General features: G+C 37.8%; 1 long non-coding RNA gene across 5 annotated transcripts in view; it reads right to left on the bottom strand.

Annotated features, from left to right (window-relative positions):
* LOC139082066 (uncharacterized) overlaps nt 1–18827 on the bottom strand; it is a 217722-nt gene that overhangs the window by 39267 nt on the left and 159628 nt on the right. For 4 of the 5 annotated variants that reach the window (XR_011537772.1, XR_011537770.1, XR_011537769.1 and 1 more), the window contains 3 exons: nt 1974–2019; nt 779–821; nt 61–284 (listed from right to left, as the gene is read on the bottom strand). This is a non-coding gene — a long non-coding RNA (uncharacterized lncRNA). The remainder of the gene's footprint in view (nt 1–60; nt 285–778; nt 822–1973; nt 2020–18827) is intronic. The other variant, XR_011537773.1, reaches the window with a different exon arrangement.

The following is an 18827-nucleotide window of genomic DNA, read 5'->3' as shown; positions in this document are numbered from 1 at the left end:
TTGATAAGCTAAAAGGGGTGCTTCACCCGGCCCCGTATTCCGAAAGCAAAGTGGGAAAACCTGTGCTTTCTTTGATTTGTGAAAGGGTGCCTCTGCTGTAAATAAGAAGCACATCCTTGACATTTCCTTACGAAGACATCTGAAAACTTGGACGGTATTTATCACAAATGCAGAGGGGACTTCACAGTACATTCTAGTCCTTCAGTCCCAGTCGTCCCCACCAGCGTTCACAGGATTTTAAAAGGAAGAAGTTTTCAGCTTATTTGGGAGGTAGTACCACAGAACTAAAATAAAACAAACAAAAAAATCATAATGTAATAGTAACCAGCAGTTAGAAAATGAACCAATAATGTTTACTGAAGACCTGTGGTGGGCAGAGCTCTCCACCAGCTACCATGGAAAGGTATAAATCAAATGGAAAATAAACTTCCTCCCTCAAAGGGCCTACAGTAAAGTGGAAGAAATATAGATAAACAAATGCAGGTGAATGTACAAACAGCACATGAACCTTGAAAAGTCAGAGCAGGCAAAACCGATTACAACCGAACACACACGAGTTCGTGTGGAGGGGCCTCTCTGACAGGCTGAGTTCATTTGAGACAGCTTCAAAACTTGGACCTTCAGGCACAGAAACGCAGCTGGAGGCCAGTGCTGTCCATGATATGAACTCGTTCATTTTCCGTCAAAGCGTTTACTCAGTGTGAGATAGGACGGTAGTTACGTAATTTGATCATATGTAAAGGTTTAATAAAATTAATCCAATATTTGATTTACTCACCCTTCTGTTGATTGTTTTCGACAGACTATGAATTTTGTTTTAGCTAAAAAGAAAAAGAGTTGATGTTTAGAATTTTAACTTGCAATATTTAAATAATGTACCTGAAAGATTATTTTTTTTAGATTAATTGAAGGGAATTGTGACTCATCTCTATGCTAACTTAAGGATTTTAAGTTTAGAAGGCAAAGAATGAGAAGGTGTTTTCTCAGATTTTTCCCCCCTTACTTTAAGAATCACTAACAGAGACTATCATCTTAATTACTATCATGTTAATATTTAGTATTTTAGTCTGAATAGAGAAAGAAGAAAGTGTCTGACTCCAAGAAATAATTTCTCATAGAAAATTCTAATATTTACAACTAAATCTCATGAACATTCAAAAGGAATAAGCAGAAAGCTACTTGAGTACAGAAATACTGGCTGCTTTTTTTGATAAAGATTTAGTCCATAAGACAGTGAGGATGCAATCACATACATGGCAGGATTACAGGCAGGAACAGGACTACAGTAAGAAGCTACTGATCACTAAATGCAGTTTATTAAATTAGGGAGATAAGTTAATTTTTAATAGGATTCACTCTGTCTAAACAACTATACTTACAGCTATACGAGTGAATGGTCAAACTAGTTCATCACAATTTTTCTTCCCCCTGAGGAAGATTAGCCCTGAGCTAATATCTGTGCCAATCCTCCTCCACTTTATCTGTGAGTCGAGGCCTCAGCATGACTGACAAGTAGCACAGGTCCGAGCCGGGGATCCGAACCCGTGAACACAGGCAGCAAAAGCAGAGCGTGCCAAACTTGCTCACTACACCCCAGGGCGGCAGCATCACAATTTTGACATCTATGAGTTATCACTTACTTGGAGAAGGAGTGTGGTTTAAGTGATAAAAACGTTATTTAAAATCCATGGATGACCTGGTTCTTTAGAGTTCTTTAGAATTTAACATTGAGTATGCAATCTATGGGGATATTATAAGAAATACTATGCACCTAGAAGAGTCAAAAACACAGAGAATAAAAGGATCTATAGAGGCCAGGTAAAATTGTCTACTTATTTAAATTCTATTAATCAGAAAACCTAATTAGTTGTGATGTTTCTGGTAGTAGTTTAATAACAAAAATTGATATTTAAAATTATAAACCTGGAACTCTTGAAGTACCATCTGAATCATTAATTTCAGAGATAACCTACCTGTATTTTATTTGTGGACATATATTACTTCATACCAAACTGCTATCTAAAAAAAAAAAGGATGGGGAGTTTGAGATGGTATACCATAAAATAAACACATACACATTCAAAATATCTTTAAAGTAAAGGTGTTATTTATTGCAGTGGAGATAACGGTTTAATTTTTTTTAAATCTTTGGAACTGTGAGAGTTGCAGAGAAACACAACAAACGCTGTCAGAATGGAATGGAGCAGAAAGGTCCCTGCCAATTCCAGGCCCAGGGATGGCGTTTTGTGTGTCTCAGTTTCCCCTTCTGTGCAATGCGGAAGCTCTCTACAGCTCCCAGTGCTGACCTTCCAGTCCTCTAATTAGGAGGGTCAGAAAGAAGTCCTTTTCTGGCACACCTCACACATGCTGCTTGTAAAGCAGAGGGTGAAGAATTTAAAACTAAGCTGAACATAGACGATAAATTCACAGGGGTCATTGCTCTGCGAGGGGTCTTAAATAAGCTGAAAAGAAGAAATTCGGAGCTTAGAGTATTAAGTACGAGTCAATTCCCAAAATCATGCTGTCTTCATCATTTCATCTGCTCCAAAAGCAACATTCACCGTAAAATAACGCATAAAAAATGTTTTAATTAACATTTTACATGTTAGTACACTAACTTCCACAAGTCAAAATTTATTTTGCACGCGCATTTACGAATCCTAACACATGACAAATTTTTCATGTTCCACTAGACATGGCTGTTATATAATCTGTTTTAACACGTGTAACTTTCTTATTTTTTAGAAGCTACTTTAATTATCTTCCAAAGACGTTACAAGATGGTGGGGGTGGGGGAAGAAGGGAACCTCAGTTATTTTTATAGAACTGGTGAAACAGAGCAGTCTGTAGATTCCCTCCGGCTTGGCAGGTGTTTGCGTTCGGCACAGGGAGAATTATGCCAAGCCGAGGAAACACCAAGGATCTGCGGTACAGCAGCTTGAAACATTGGGAAAAGTTGGGTTCCAGCTGAGAAGCCTGCACCTTTAGCTTCTCCTGGTTGAATAGGAATGGAGCGAAAAACTATAATTAGAAATTATACAGGATACAAAAAAAAGCAACTTCTGTGTCATAAAAGCAACGTGGATTCTACCTGGTCCCTTTTGGGCTAAGTAAGCTGTTTGATCAGCTTCTCAGAGTCTCTGTGGATGTCCTTATATGAGTCTAATTGAAGGACTCCTGTTCTCTTTTTATTTTTGCTCTATGAAAAATGTATCGGAGATGTCTTATAATGAACTTTGATATGGTGAAACGATAATAATGTCCTAATTATATATAAAAATGTAATTACACTTGCTTCTATTATAGAAAAACTCCCTTTATAATGAAGTGTTATGTTGGAAAAAGATTTTCATTATAGGCGGACTCCTTTACTTGTTAATTTGAGCTCTGATTCATCACTTTAATATTAAAAAAGTTCTTTGTAAGTTACTTTTGATGTGTCTCATTTATGGTTCATTTCACTTCCTGGGCACCACCAGGAGCCCAAATCCAAACTTCTTTGAAAGACACTTAAAAATACATCTTTCAAAAGGAATTCTTCTTTCTATGTGGTGGAACACGAGTAGTCAAGAAAAATATTACTGACCTTCTCATTTACCTGAGCTTTGAAAACTTTTGTTTTGAAATTTGAAAACAAAAATATATATATGGCTTCTCAGATATTTAAAAATCTGTCAGTGCATAAGTCGGTAATATGTAGACTATTTAAAAATAGGTTTTAGCGGGGCTGGCCCCGTGGCCGAGTGGTTAAGTTCGCGCGCTCCGCTGCAGGCGGCCCAGTGTTTAGTTGGTTCGAGTCCTGGGCGCGGACATGGCACTGCTCATCAGACCACGCTGAGGCAGCGTCCCACATGCCACAACTAGAAGAACCCACAACGAAGAATACACAACTATGTACTGGGGGGCTTTGGGGAGAAAAAGGAAAAAATAAAAATCTTTAAAAAAAAAATAGGTTTTAGCCAATAATCAATTATATAGGTGACTTCACAGGACTCAAACAATATGGATTCTTCTCTACTCCTTTTGAGTTGGCTCAGGTCATCATTTCACCGAATTAAGTGCAAACTGAGAAGTGCAAAAAATTTGTCTTCTTTGTTCTTCATAAGAAATCGGGTCCAAGTCTTGGTAGGAAAAATAGTTAGATGGTTAAAATTAGTTTTGAGGTATCCGCTTATCTAGCTGAATCTGTCCACTGCCATCTCAGGGATGAGCATTTCATCATTAACACCAAATAAAAAGAGATTAAGCTAAAATTGTTAGAATCAACATGAAAATTTAATTGAAATAAAGAAGACACTCAAAAGGATTGCAAGAAAAATCCAAAAACTAACCTACAACTACCACAGAGTATTATATTTATTTTAGGGAATCCACTTTCAAATTTTAAATAAGTTTAATTCATTTAAAAATTAATTTATTTTTAGTGTGATGGGTCCTTAGAAGTGAGACTATGATATAAATAGGTCTAACTTTTATAACATCAGAATCACTACCTATGTTTATTGTTCTATAATTTGTAAGTAGAATAGGAATCTTGAAAATTCTAGAGAATTCCAGTTTCTTTTATAACCTCTTCCTGAATACGGTGACTGCCAAAATTTTGCTATAACTTTAGTTATGGGACTTTAAAGGAATTGTACTTGATTCCTCCTTCTCCACTGTCCCAAGTCTACACCCAGACTTTCGGTGAACACTTTTTTATTTTTTTGAGGAAGAATTGCCCTGAGCTAACTGCTGCCAATCTTCCTCTTTTTGCTGAGCAAGGCTGTCCCTGAGCTAACATCCGTGCCCATCTTCCTCTACTTTATAATGTGGGACACCTACCACAGCATGGCTTGCCACGCGGTGCCGTGTCCGCACCCAGGATCCGAACTGGCAAACCCCAGGCTGCCGAGGCAGAACGTGTGCACTTTACCGCTGCACCACCGGGCCGGCCCTCAGTGAACTCTTTTGATTCTACCTCCTAAATAACTCTCAAATCCACTGTCACCACCTCTGCACCTCCTACCCCTTCTACCCGCGCACCTAAACCACTGCCATATCTCACTCAGATTCTTGCAATGGCCTCCTAGTCTCTTTGCTTCCTCTCCAATCTATTCTCCGTGTATCAGTTAACGATCTTGTAAACCATAAACCAAACCATGCCACCTCCCTGCATAAATCCTTTCTGTGGTTTCCTTGTACACTCAGAATAAAATCTAAGCTCCTTACATGACACAAAAGGCTGGAGATGATCTGATTCCTACATACCCCTTCAACTTCACCTCCTGCCACTCCCCCTTCACACACTCAGCCCCTCTCAGACACACTTTCAGTCCTTTAAACACACCACATTCTGCTTCCTCTACCTGAAATGCTCTTTCCCAGATGTTACATGGCTGGATCCTTTCATGTCTCAGTTTCAATGTTGCTGAAATGCCTGGAAGCCCATCTGAGCAGTGTCCAACTTTGGCTGTTTTCTCTTGTAACAGCCTATTTCCCCTTTCATTCTACCCTCCCTCACTGTCACTCACTTAGGCATTTGTTGGTTTCATTTCTGTATCCTTCATAAGACGTAGCTTTGAAGAACAAGAGCCATGCTAAGTCCCAAACCACATCCACTCTCCCATCCCCTGTCTCCAAGAATCTAACCTTCCTTGTTCTCTCAAAATTACCAGGCCTATGCACATCTCCAGTCATGCTCTCCCCTTTGCCTGGAATGGTTTCCTCATAATCTGCAAACTTTCAAAATCTTTCTTGTCTTTCAAGATCCAGTTCAAATGCCACCTCATCTGAGGAGTCTTCTTTGACTCTTGTATTCAGAATTAACTTGTCTTTGAGTTTCAGCACCACTTTATTTGTAGTACTAATCCCATCTTGGTTTGCACCAAGGTTAGTTGTATACAGCCTGTTACCTTCAGAACCACGCTTCTGATTGTTTGGGGTATTTTTCTTTGTTTGAATTTTTCAGTTTTTAAACAACATTTAACTTATGCCCTCCCTGTTCCTCCTTTCAGCAAATAAATTGTATAACTTAATAGACAAAGGATACTTCCTCTCTTAAACAAAGCTGATAAGTCAATGGTTTTCTATATCAGAATTTTCATAAAAATCTCTAAAGTCATTGGTATTTGTTAGACTTTAACAATAAGTGAGTTAATTGTAATAATTCAAATGCCTATTTGGCAAATAATAGCAACTTAAGGACAAAAATTATGTTTCCTCCTTTGCATTTTTACTTTTATCCAGGTGAAAATGGAGAATCAATGTTTGTCAATAGTCACTGCTAATGTGAATGATATCATAAGAAAGTAAACATGACGACGTCTCAGATATGATAACATGGACCCATGGGCTCTCAAAGGGAGTATGGTGCTTAATGTTAACAGAAGGAAGACATAGCCAAGAAAACCCACTGAGTTTTAAAAATAATTTTGTACAACTAACTTTTGGAATGATTTGGTAAAAGGTAAATATGAGTAGCTGGCCTACTTTAATTCCTGCTCAAAAAGATAGATATAACAAGTAATGATATATTAAACTCGGAAGAGGTTGAATTTCTTTATTTCTTTCTTTATTTCTTTATTTATTTTTTCTCCCCAAAGCCCCAGTACATAGTTGTATATCATAGTTGTAAGTTCTTCTTGTTCCTCTGCGTGGGACACCACCACAGCCTGGCTTGATGAGTGGTATGTAGGTCTGCACCCAGGATCCAAACTGGCGAATCCCCAGCCTCCAAAGCGGAGTGTGCAAACCCAACCGCTACACCACCATGCCGGCCCCAAGAGTGGGAATTTAGAATTAACAAAATCTCTCTTGGCTTTTTGGACTTTTTGAAGTTTTCATTTCTCTACTTACAAGATCTTTCAAGTTATATCATTTTAAATGTTAAAAAGGATGAAAGAATGCACATATGAATCATCTCTGAAAATATTTTTTTTTTGTTTTTTTGGTTTTTTTGAGGAAGATTAGCTCTCAGCTAACTACTGCCAGTCCTCCTCTTTTTGCTGAGGAAGCCTGGCTCTGAGCTAACATCCTTGCCCATCTTCCTCTAGTTTATACGTGGGACGCCTACCACAGCATGGCTGCCAAGCAGTGCCATGTCCGCACCCGGGATCCGAACCAGCGAACCCCGGGCCCATGCGAACTTAACCACTGCGCCACGGGGCCGGCCCCTCTGAAAATATTTTTTAAAAAACATTATTAGTACTGGGAAAATCCTTCTCAAAATACCTCTATTTTTTTTTTAATCTTAGCAATGTCTCTTCTCCCAGTAAAATATGTCATATTTATTCTCTCCTGATAACTAGTATTTGAATCCAAATGGGAGAATCTAAAATAACGCTAGGTGTTACATTTCTGAAAGAGTTATATTCAGCTACATAAAGCAGAAAATCCAAGTTGAACTGGCTAGAATGAGATAGAGCTTATTTTTCTGTCATATGAAAAAAGTTGGGGGCTAGGCATTCATAGGCTAATATGGAGGCACCCTAGTCAACAGGGACTCTCCTTCTTCTAGTTTGTGCTCCACCATTCTTCCTCACAGCTCTTATTCTCAAGATTGACACATGAACCAACATGAATGCTGGAGCTCCAGCCCAACAACTACATTCCAGGCAAGAAAAAAGACGAAGAAGAGGAAGAGCGAAAGATCATGTCTCCTAGCTGAGTCAATTCTCCTAAAAGGATTTCTCAAAAATCCTACTCAATGTCTTAATGCTTTCTGCTTATATCTCATTAACCACCCTTACCTGCAAAAAAAAACAGGAAATGTTTTCTTCCACGTAGGCACATTACTGTTCGATATAAAATTATGACTTTGTTACTAAGGAATGAGGGGGAAATGGATATTGGGAAAGCCACATACAGTAATGCTGAAATGACTTATGTACTTTAGGATAAACATTTCCAACCATATTTTATGCCCTCTCCTGCCCTCTCACTATGCTCCAACCATAACAACCTCCTGGTAGGGCCCAGGACGCTGTAGAATCCCCACAATTGCTTTCCTCCTTCATGGAAATCTTGTCTTCTGACTTCTTCCAAGGCTGGCTCCTTCTCTCTTGTCAGGTCTCTTCTCAGCTAAAATGCCACCTCACAAAACTGTCCTCACAACTCTAGCGTGTACAAGTCTCCTTCCCGAACCCCAGTGTTCTCTCCATGACACCCTGTTGTATTCTCCAAAGCACTTAGCACAATCAGTAATTGCTGCCTTTATATATCTGCTTAAGAGTTTATCTGTATATCTCCAAAGAGAGCATAAACCCCATGAGAGCAAGGATCAGCCTTGACCACCGTTACTATATTCCCGGAACCCAATCTTGTGTGTAACACATTGTGGGGTTCAATAAATCCTTGTTAAACAAATGGGGAAAACACCAAGAAAATTGTAATTCAACTAATAAATGAAAACATCACTTTGCCAACATTTTCCTTTTGTGTGACCAATTAAAACATAAATCCCTTTTTACAGTTATAACTTATATGAGTCACGAGAATCAGGCTCTACATGTGACAACCTAAGGGAGGTCCCACTGGTTGGAATTGTTTTGCTGAACCCAAGAGTTTATCTCCTTCTGCATGACGTGACAGGAAAGTTGGATCCATCTGCAAGCTTCGCTATGGAAGTCTCCAAAGAAAAGTCCCGTTGAGCACACAGTGTTCTTCAAATGTTTCTCCTAGGAGCCTAATCAGACCACCCAATGCATCTTTTTCTTGTTCTCTTAATATATCAGAAGTTTATATAGAAATGTGATTCTAAAGCTTTTTTCTAACTTAGTATTTTACCTGGTATTCTTGATATAAATGGAAGGAAGGAAGAAATAAAATGATGGGAGAAGGAAGGAAGAGAGAGCAAGAAGGAAGGACGAGGAGAAAGAAGAGAAAGGAAGGGAGAGATAAAACAAGAAAACGAATGGTTAGTTGCAAAGAAGAACTTTTCATTGGGGCAGTCTGAGTCCTAGGCTTTGGAGAATTCCTGGGAGACATTTTAGCATCTAATTCTTCAAGTAGCTCATTAGGGTGATGAAAAGCCCATGACGGAGGGGCAGTGCCATGTTTGAAGAGCCAGGGGTTCCTGTTATCCTGAATTATTAAGTAGTCAATATTCAGTGGGTCATTGCCTGCCCGCCTGTCTTCAGCAGGTGGTGCCCCCTGCCTCTCTCTGGAAAGCAGCTGCTTACTCCCAGGCTCCCAAGAGCCTCCAGCAGCCATTTGTTTCGATTTAAGACAGACACTGTCATTATTTTGTGCAGAGCTTCACAGCAATACTTCCTACTAAATCCTTGAACCATCTGAGTAGCACCAGACAGGCTTCTGGCTTCATTAATAATGCATCCATGCTTATCAATAGGTTTAGACAACCTGTACTTAGAAGCTTCTTCAGAAGGAGTGGGTGGGTTTTTTTCACACCAGTTAGCTTCATTCTGTCAGTTCCTCAGTGTTGACATTATATCCAACTGTGTTCTGAAAACCAGAGGTGCTAAAATTGTGTCTGGGCTATTCTCGCTTGCTTTGGAGTGTTTCTTGATGGAGTTAAGTCATGGTGGTTGGCCTTCCCCACTTTCTGCCCTTCCTTTCAAGTGTTCTCTAAAGGAAAAAATATTTCCGATCACTTCACTTTAAACCTTATTACAGGACGGCTCCTCATATTCGATCAATTTGGGCTGTTCTTGTTGGCACCCTGCTCTGATCTTGGTATAGTTCGGTACAGTGCAGTCAGACTGAACTCTATGACACGTATCCTGTGCATGGAAAGTTACGCAACTATTCACTCACAGTCACAAAGAAGCAATGCACCTTCGAGATCTTGGGATTTGAATAAATATCCATTAGAAGGGCTACTGCAAAGTTCAATCTACTGGTTTGTCTGCAACCTGTTTGTACCTTGCTAAAAAGCAATGCCTAAAGTAATGAAGGCACTCTGAAATCCCATAGGGCACCAAAGACAGAAAGTAAAACGTTATTTTTTTCAATGCTGGAGTGTGGAATATATCAATGTAGCAATTTCTTTTCAAAATGATCATTTTTAAGATTTCCTTTCTGAAGCTCATGTATCATTGCTGCTTACCAAAATATATAGCTATCCAAGTGAAATTAATAGGGCTGGTATAATAGTCTCGTTGTTAATGGAGAAACTGTACAGAAGGAAGCTTAAGGATTTTTTTCTGGAGGCATACACATAGAAGTACAACATACATAATATAACACACACACACGTATACGCATATCTCTGCATGGAGGTAATGTGAATGTAGAATTCAAATTGTATCAATTTATTAAAAATTCTTTGCTATGTTGTATTTTTCCTCCTAAGAAATTAGACATTTGGTAGGCACAATAACATCTACCCAAAGATGTCCATGTCCCATCCCCAGAACCTGAGAATATGTTGTGTTATGTGGCAAGGGGAAATTAAGATTGTAAATGAAACGAAGTTGATAATCAGATGACTTGAGATGGAGAGCTTATTCTGGATTATCCATGTGAGCCAATGTAATCACAAGGGTCTGTAAATGGGGAATAGGGAGGCAGAAGAATCAAAACCAGAAAGATGATGTTAAGAGCAGACTTGACCAGCCATTGCTGGCTTTGAAAGATGGAATGGGGCCACTAGCCAAGGAATTCAGGCAGCCCACGAAAGCTGGAAAAGGCAAGAAAACTGCTTCCCCCCTAGATCTCTGCTTATACCTTAACTTCAGCCCCATGAGATCCATTTCAGACTCCTGGTTTCCACAACTATAAGATGGAAATCTTGTGGGGGTTTTTTAAGCCACTAAGTTTGTGGTAATTCATTACAGCAACAACAGAAATCTAATATAAAGCAGTTTCTAGAAAAAGCATGAAAATCGTAAATACTAAAATAAACAAGCTTGAGGTGAACACCGACAATCAAAATAACCACCTAAGAAATAGCCACTCCCCTACACCATTTGTTAAGAACAATTTAGCACTATTTATCAAAAACAATAAAATTTTTTCCATATTTCTTGATGAAGAAATTGTGCTTCTTGGGATTTTCTTGTAGTGAAATAGATGCAATTTCACATGTAAATGCAAGCACACACATTTTTTGAAGTATTATTTGAAATAGTAAACAATTAGAAACAACCAAAATATGCAGCAGAATAGAATTGATTAAAGTAAATATGGTATATGTGCACATTACGCAGCCAATGAAAATAATGCCCTGGGGAACATCTAATGACACAGAAAGTTCTTACAATGTATTATATAAAGAAAGGTTTATGAACTAGTATGATTTCATTTATATAGAATATACACATATACATTTAACTGTATTTGTAAGAATAAAGTAAAAGATTGGGAAATACTAACAGTGATCATTTCTGGATATAATGATTACTTTTTTCTTTTTCAAAACTTTCCAAAATGAAAGTGTACTATTTTCATACTCAGAAAAAGCCTATGACAAACTCTATTTTAAAAATTGCCTTGTAGAAATGCCTCTCCCTAGTTCAAGATAGGAGAGATTGAGACCATTTCCCTTCCTAGGGACTCATATCATTTGCTTGAAAATGAATGACTGTTAAGTTATTCAAAGTAGTGAGAATTCTTAGCTGAAAGTATTGTATATGTGCAGAGAAGTGAACTGAAATGGGTAGCATGCCATCAACCACTGACAGCCCAGATTTAACCCAAAATAGGAAAGATGCCTGAGGGTTGTTTGTTCATGAGAAGGCAGGATATTTGGAAGCCAATGAGTAGGTCACAGAAGAATTGCTCTTTTGGAACTGTCTGATCTTCCTTTTTCAGGTTTTGTGAAGTATCAATGTGAACCAGCCTGACAGAACTCATCAGACAGAGGAAAGAGATTTTCTGACTTAATTGAATGCTTTCCCTTGCCTTAGAAATCTCTGACGCCTTTGTTAATTGATTTGTGATTTCGTAGCAGACAATATATCTCTGGCTCACAGAAACACAAGGGAATAAGGCTTTTGTTTATTTTAAGCTATCTAATACATTAATATGTTTTTGGGAAGGATTTTAGAATACATATAATATTCTAAATATACATATATAGTTTTTCAAAAGTTTTGGTTGATCCACAGCAAAATCTTTGGAATTTAAACTTCCAAAGACATTGAAATAAATTTACAGTTTATAGAGTACAGCAAGTCTTTTAAAAATTGTATTTCAATGTTGCCATGGTAGAATTGATTAGTAAATTAGGTTCGCTCCTTACAATTTTAGTCAAGTTTAAAAGAAAATTTTAGTAATACCTTGCTCCTTTTTTCAATGGGGAACTGAACTTAGGAATTTAACACTATTTAAAAATTGAAATTTTAGTTCTGTCTATATGATTTTTCACAAATTAGCATCAATTTATTCTCCCAATTTTACCTCTTTTTTCCTGATAGAAATACACGTCCTCCTCTGACAGAGGAATCTCCCTGGAATACATGCTCTTTGTTAATATTTGTGTAGCAGAATGAATATATATTACCAGATGCAAACAAGAGCTCCCATGTTTGTTTAGGAAAATTCCATAATGGATGGTGGCCTTGAGGAAGGAGGTTAGGTTTGACTTAATCCAAGAGAATGGCCTGGAAGAGAGAGCAGTAAACCAACAAACCATTGGATTGTTCCATTCACAAATTTAATGAGGATTGGGGATGAGCGTAAGATGGAGAGAAAGGAGAAGAAAAGAAAACCAAAAAAGAGAGACTGGCCTAAGCAGCATGTTGGGAAGCTGGATCTGTCTGAGGCATGACTGGAGAGAGATTGACAGGAGTTTGGGTGCTCAAAAAGACTATGAGAAGCAGGACATCCTAAGAACCAAATGAAAGGCATTTGCCCGCTTCAATATAACCTGTCTCTTGTGGCTCTAACCCTTCAGCAAGTCTGCTCTACGCCAAGGCTGGTATTGGCATTTTGATCAGTAGAGGAGTGAGGGTGTTGTTCACCATGGGACAGAATGGAACAACTGAGACACCTAGATGATCCAGGAACTTGGCACCAGAGGAGACGTGATAATCCCAACCTTCCTCACCCACTCCAAACCCACCCCACAAGAGATTTTCAGGGAGGCCGAGTCTCCCACTGTAGGTAAGATGGAGGTTTGAGCCAATTATTCTTGAATCACAAAGCCTGAATGACCTGTGCTAATATCTGCCTTGCATATAGTTTTATAGGGTCACAGAGTTCTCTGATAATCTCTGCAAAACTTATGTGGATTTGGGGATTTCTATTAAGATTTTTGTTAAGTGCCTATTATATGCCTAAAATAATCAGAATCATTTCCTCACTGGGGACTTGTGATCTCATGGGAGGAGATAAGCCATGAATACATGAAATTAGAAGCAAACCACAACTCATCATGTATATGTAAATGCATACATCAGAATTTTTAAATTAATATAGCAAAGCCAAAAATTATGCCATGCAATTAAAATGGGTGAGTAAAGAAGTCAACAATAAAAAGTATAGTAAACTCTATTCCTATTGCCACCGCTCATTATCTCTCGTTAGACTACAGTAAAAAAGCCTCTTGGCTCTCTGTCTTCAGTGCTCTCATCACTAAAATGTATTCTTTACCTTGCTACTAAATTAATCATAATGAGGTAGAGTCCTGTCTGGCACAATGCCTGGCACAGGATAGGATCTGAAGAAATGCTTGTTAAATGAACAAATCAATCAGCAATTCTTTTCCATCCTACACAGAAATTTCAGTGTCTCATTATTTTCTATTTATCTTTCTATCACTATATCTCATTATATCTCATTATTGTTTATTATGCTTCTATGTTCCAGCGCTGCTCTCATTCTTATATCTTACTCCATGCTCTTCCTTCACTTGGTGTGCCGTTTCCTCCATTTCAGAAGTTTGCCTTATCCATCTTTGAGGTCTTTTTCAAGTATCAACAGCTCTTTCTCTCCAAACACCCAAGCAAGAAATAACTCTTCCTCCCATCTTTCATACAAATTTATCTTCACCTTTCTATAGCACTAGTTACTGTTTACTTGATATTAAAGTCATTTGTTCCCACACTGGCTACCACTTGTATAGTTTAAAGGTCAGGGTACTTTGATGCAGACAATAGAATCCACTCCAGCGAGGTTACACAGAATGAGATTCATTAAAGGTCATTATATAGTTTGTAGAATTACTGGGAGGTCCCAGGAATCAAGCTTAGATCACTCACATCTAGGAACAATGCAGTGAAAAGAACTGTTTGACTACGCAAAGGGAATTATTTGCATTGAAATTGTATTTCTACTGCCTCCCCTCGGTTCACAGTACCTAGAACCCTAAAGATAAGCAAAGAATCTAAAGTCTCAGATGCCTTGGGAAAACCAAATGTTCCACCACAACGTTCAATCCTCCCACACATGACCCCTGGCTCATGTTGCTCATTTCCATTTTCAGAGTCTTATGTAGGTGCATTTGTTTAGTGAAATCTAGTGCCCATGTGGAATTCTAGCCACGAGGGAATCTGAGAAATATTATTCTAGGTGTCCATCCTCTATAATACAGAAAGGCATAATAGAAGTGGGTCAGAAAGGATTGATCCAATCTGCAACATCTACCATATTTACTAGGCATACTGAGAGCATAACTCATGCCTGTCCATCTTTGTAGTTCTCATTTGCCCATAGGCAGTGCTCAATATCTATGTGTCAAACAAATGAATGAATGTGAGTGAATGTATATTACATGCACAGTATGCAAAATAAGGGCAAAGGAGAGTTAAGAAAGGGGAACTAGTGTCAGTAAAAACCTTGATGTTTCCTTTTAAGAATTCTTTCATTTAAATGACCAAACTACCACCCTTTAAAATAAGTTACTTAGTTTACCAAAAACTATGAAGAAGAAGCAAGTGCCAGAGAAAGGGGGTCCTCATCAACAACTGCCTCCTTTTTCTTTCACCACTGATGAAAAATTGCTTGGATGTCCTTGCACTGCAAGGAATAGCAATTTCTTCATTTTGCCTCCAAAAAAAAAGATGTGTTTTTTCAGAAAGTTTATAGACCGCGAATTAAACCTTAAACAACTAATGATACATATATCTCATTGGTTCATAAGTCACTAAAGTAGCTTTTCTTATTTCTTCTATTCAAAATTTATCTAAAAGAACCTTATCAAGTACCAATTTAACTTCATTCACCGCATAGGAACACAGATTTTGATGACATTCTTAACAGGTTACTCTCCAAGAAAAATCCAAATAATGGGTGTTTTGTATTAGTGTTTAGTTAGACATAAACTATTGATTATTAAAAATTAACAGTGTTAAACAACATTTAGATAACTCACTTCACTAATATAGCCATGAAGACCATCACTCACCAAGGCAAAGTATTTCACGTATTCATAATATTGGCCATTGAGTATTGCCCTTCCCAACTGCATGGCTGCCAACAAGCTTTAGTCTCTTCTGCCTTCCCCAATGTGTTAGTGACAGATCATCACTCAAATGTCAGGATTATTAAGGGATTCAAAAGCAGCTTCTGGGATGACATATAATGGAAATAGTGGTGGATAAAAAGTTCTCAATTTAATGAACAGAAATAAAATATTTCAAGAAATCTAATAACACTCTTTTGCTTAGTGAAATATTGCTTTGTTAGAGAAGAAAGAGGTAAGGTAGCTGTTTTTCTAGGCTCTGTGGTATTTCTCTATAGTAAAAAAGATTCTGGAAGAAAGGAAGCTGGCTTTATATCTGCTTGGACAAACATGCTATTTTCCAAAATCACTTAAGACTCTATAACGTATTGTTTTCATAATTTTCCCATAACTCTGATTAGTTATTTGAACTAACTATCAACAGAAACCAATAGTCATGGAGGCAATGAAATGGAACTTCGGTTCTAAAGAAAATAGAAGCAGTAATGTAAGATAACATTACATAACACACTTCATCTAAGGAGCCCTATGTCATTTGAAATTAAAAATACACCCATTATGGAGCCAGCCCAGTGGTGTAGCAGTTAAGTTCATGTGCTCCGCTTCAGCCCAGGGTTTGCAGGTTTGGACCCCAGGCCAAGACCTAGCACCGCTTGCCAAGCCACACTGTGGCAGCATTCCACATAAAATAGAGGAAGATTGGCACAGATGTTAGCTCAGCGACCATCTTCCTCAAGAAAAAAGAGGAAGATTGGTTAAGGGTGTTAGCTCAGAGCCAATCTTCCTCAAAAAAAAGGAATACATCCGTTATAAAGGACCAACTTTCTCCTTATGTGCCATGGGTTCTTGTATAGTCTGTTTTGGTTTTGGTTTTGGTTTGGTTTTGTCAAAAAGCTAGTGTCTGGGATATGGTACACAGGTACACACACGCTGCGAATATTTAAGATTGTTTTTAAATGTCCATTTGGAGTTATGGAGTTGGACAACTATTGGCTTCTGTTAAGTGACACAAGACCAGAGTCAGAAGGGCAAGTTGCTTCCCAATTTTCTGATGTATATATGGAAGGCTGCCTTGTGGAGGAAGAGAGCAAAGACAGAAGATGGAGAGTTTCCCTAGAGCGGGTCAAAATGGGCAGTAGCAAAATGTGGAACTCAAAGCTTACCCGGCTCCTTTGTGCCCAGTCAAGGGAAAGATCTCCCCACTATCTCTAAACTCCTCAATTAAATGTGTGCACTTTTGCAGAGGAGAACGTAATTCTCCACTAAATGTAATGTTCAACGACTTCACACTTTTCTCTTTCCGTGAATCATCTTCAGTGGTGGTTGTGTACAGTTAAGAAAAAAGAATCCAATAACATAAAACTATTTTAATAATTTTTAAAGGAAGCTTAAATGATACGCACTCGATGAGGGTCGATGAAAATGGCACTAGTGTCGAAGGGCAACAGGTTGCTAATAAATACAATAGTTTAGGAAAGTGCTGTTTCTGTCATGGAAAAACCATATTCTGGGAAAACTAATACTACTGTAATTCATTTTTGAAAGCTATTGAGACTTCTCGGATGAAGAATGTAGTTATTAAAGGCAAAAGTACACAATATGTTGTAATGAAATGCTTGTGCTACACACTTCATTAAATGTTTTGTGGGCCTCTGGGGAAATTCTCTCTCTCACACAAGAAATAATGTTTATACATGGTGGTATCACTAGAGAGGGTGCATAGAGCAATGTTCAAAAGAAGAACTTGCTACAACTTCAGTGTGTTCAATTGAAAACATCAAAATGAGACGTGAAAAAATATGTGTAATACTGATGTAAGAGCACACACAATTTTGCTGTGACATTCGCTATCCTTATATTTAATGGAAATGCCATTTTTTCTTTGCTTAATTTTAAAATAAAAAATTTTGAATTTTGTTTGAAGAATGGGGTGATGGAGAAAAACTGATGGTTTGAATTTGTGGGATTAACTGAAAAAGCACCAGATTCCAAATTCTGCTGCCAAATATAGCTAATAACATATTTAGGGCTCTGAGATTCAGAAGGTTGGTAGTTTTGGGTCTGTTGGCTATGTTAACATGGTATTTTGAAAGTAAAATAGTGGTGATATTGCAAAGAAATTCACAAAAAATAAAATTCTTCGGGAGGTGAGAAAGTCCACCTATGGAAAAGATAGAAAAAATATAATGAATAACTTTATAAAGTCTCATTAGCAAAGTGTCTTTAAACGAGAGAAGTAAAATGATATCAAGAAAAGAAAACTATGGGGGGGCCAGCCCTGTGGCATAGTGGTTAAGTGTACATCCTCTGCTTCAGCGGGCTGGGGTTCACAGGTTCAGATTCCAGGCGCTCATCTATACGCCTCTCATCAAGCCATGCTGTAGTGACATCCCACATACAAAATGGAGAAAGATTGGCACAGATGTTAGCTCAGGGACAATCTTCCTCACCAAAAAAAAGAGAAAATAAAACTGTAGAAGTTCTTCCTATAAACATCTTGTTTTGTTCATTGCACAGAATTCATCCTCTCAGCAGTCCTTCCTTAAGAAGGACTTGTCTGTTTGTCTGATCTAAATGAATATGTTGATGCAATGTCTTTAAGGAAAACAGAACAAGGAAATATAAAAGGGAATCACATTCAAAAACAAAATCAGGAGGGAAATACTGAAGGCAATGGGCTTGTGTTCTATAGATCACCAGGTAAAAAGTACTAACACCAAGATTCTGTTTAAAACACTATCTGAGATGCTCAAGGAAGCATTCCCTTGCCTCAAAAACATTTTTTCCCCTTAAGAAGTGTGTTAACCTTAATGGCTTTCCCTAGAGATAGAATGTCAATTAGCTGCTTTACTACCACGACTCTAGTCACGTAAGAAAATGGTGACTCTCCCAAGATTCTTGTTCCAAGCCATATCTTCGTGTGAACATCTAAGTTGAATTTAATAATCTTTTAAATTTTCAGGCTCCTGTGTAATAGTAAGATGCCAGTTATATGAAATGTACAACTTGAACCTGGAAGAACATAGCACTTGGGTTTCCTTCTTATTAATAAAAATATATATTACATAACTGGACTCATTTACTGAATAATCACAGATGTTATTAAAACGTAAAGCTATACTGTACAGTTGGGCTGAGAGAGGATGACACCAAAATGTAACAAAACTCTCAGTCTCTATAGTCATTTTTATCTGCTGCATTACACTATATTAAGCATTATGACAATGTAATTATATTTTATATTACACTACATTAAGCATTATAATAATAAGTTATGAAAAACTAAAAAATATAAGCCTTTGAAGAATTCACATTCTGAGGATTACTAGTTGTACAGTATCAAATAGTATGTTCCTAATTGAGGTTTCCAAAATAATTGACTACTTCAATAATATTTATATGGGCCGTTTCATGGTTCTCTTGAAATACACATAAGCATCATTTCTGGGGATATTCAGAATAAAACACAAATGATGCATAA

Source organism: Equus przewalskii, chromosome 2, assembly GCF_037783145.1.
Source record: "Equus przewalskii isolate Varuska chromosome 2, EquPr2, whole genome shotgun sequence".
NCBI classification, from domain to species: domain Eukaryota; kingdom Metazoa; phylum Chordata; class Mammalia; order Perissodactyla; family Equidae; genus Equus; species Equus przewalskii.
Note: the sequence above shows the minus strand (reverse complement) of the source record. Positions and strands in the feature narration are given on the sequence as shown.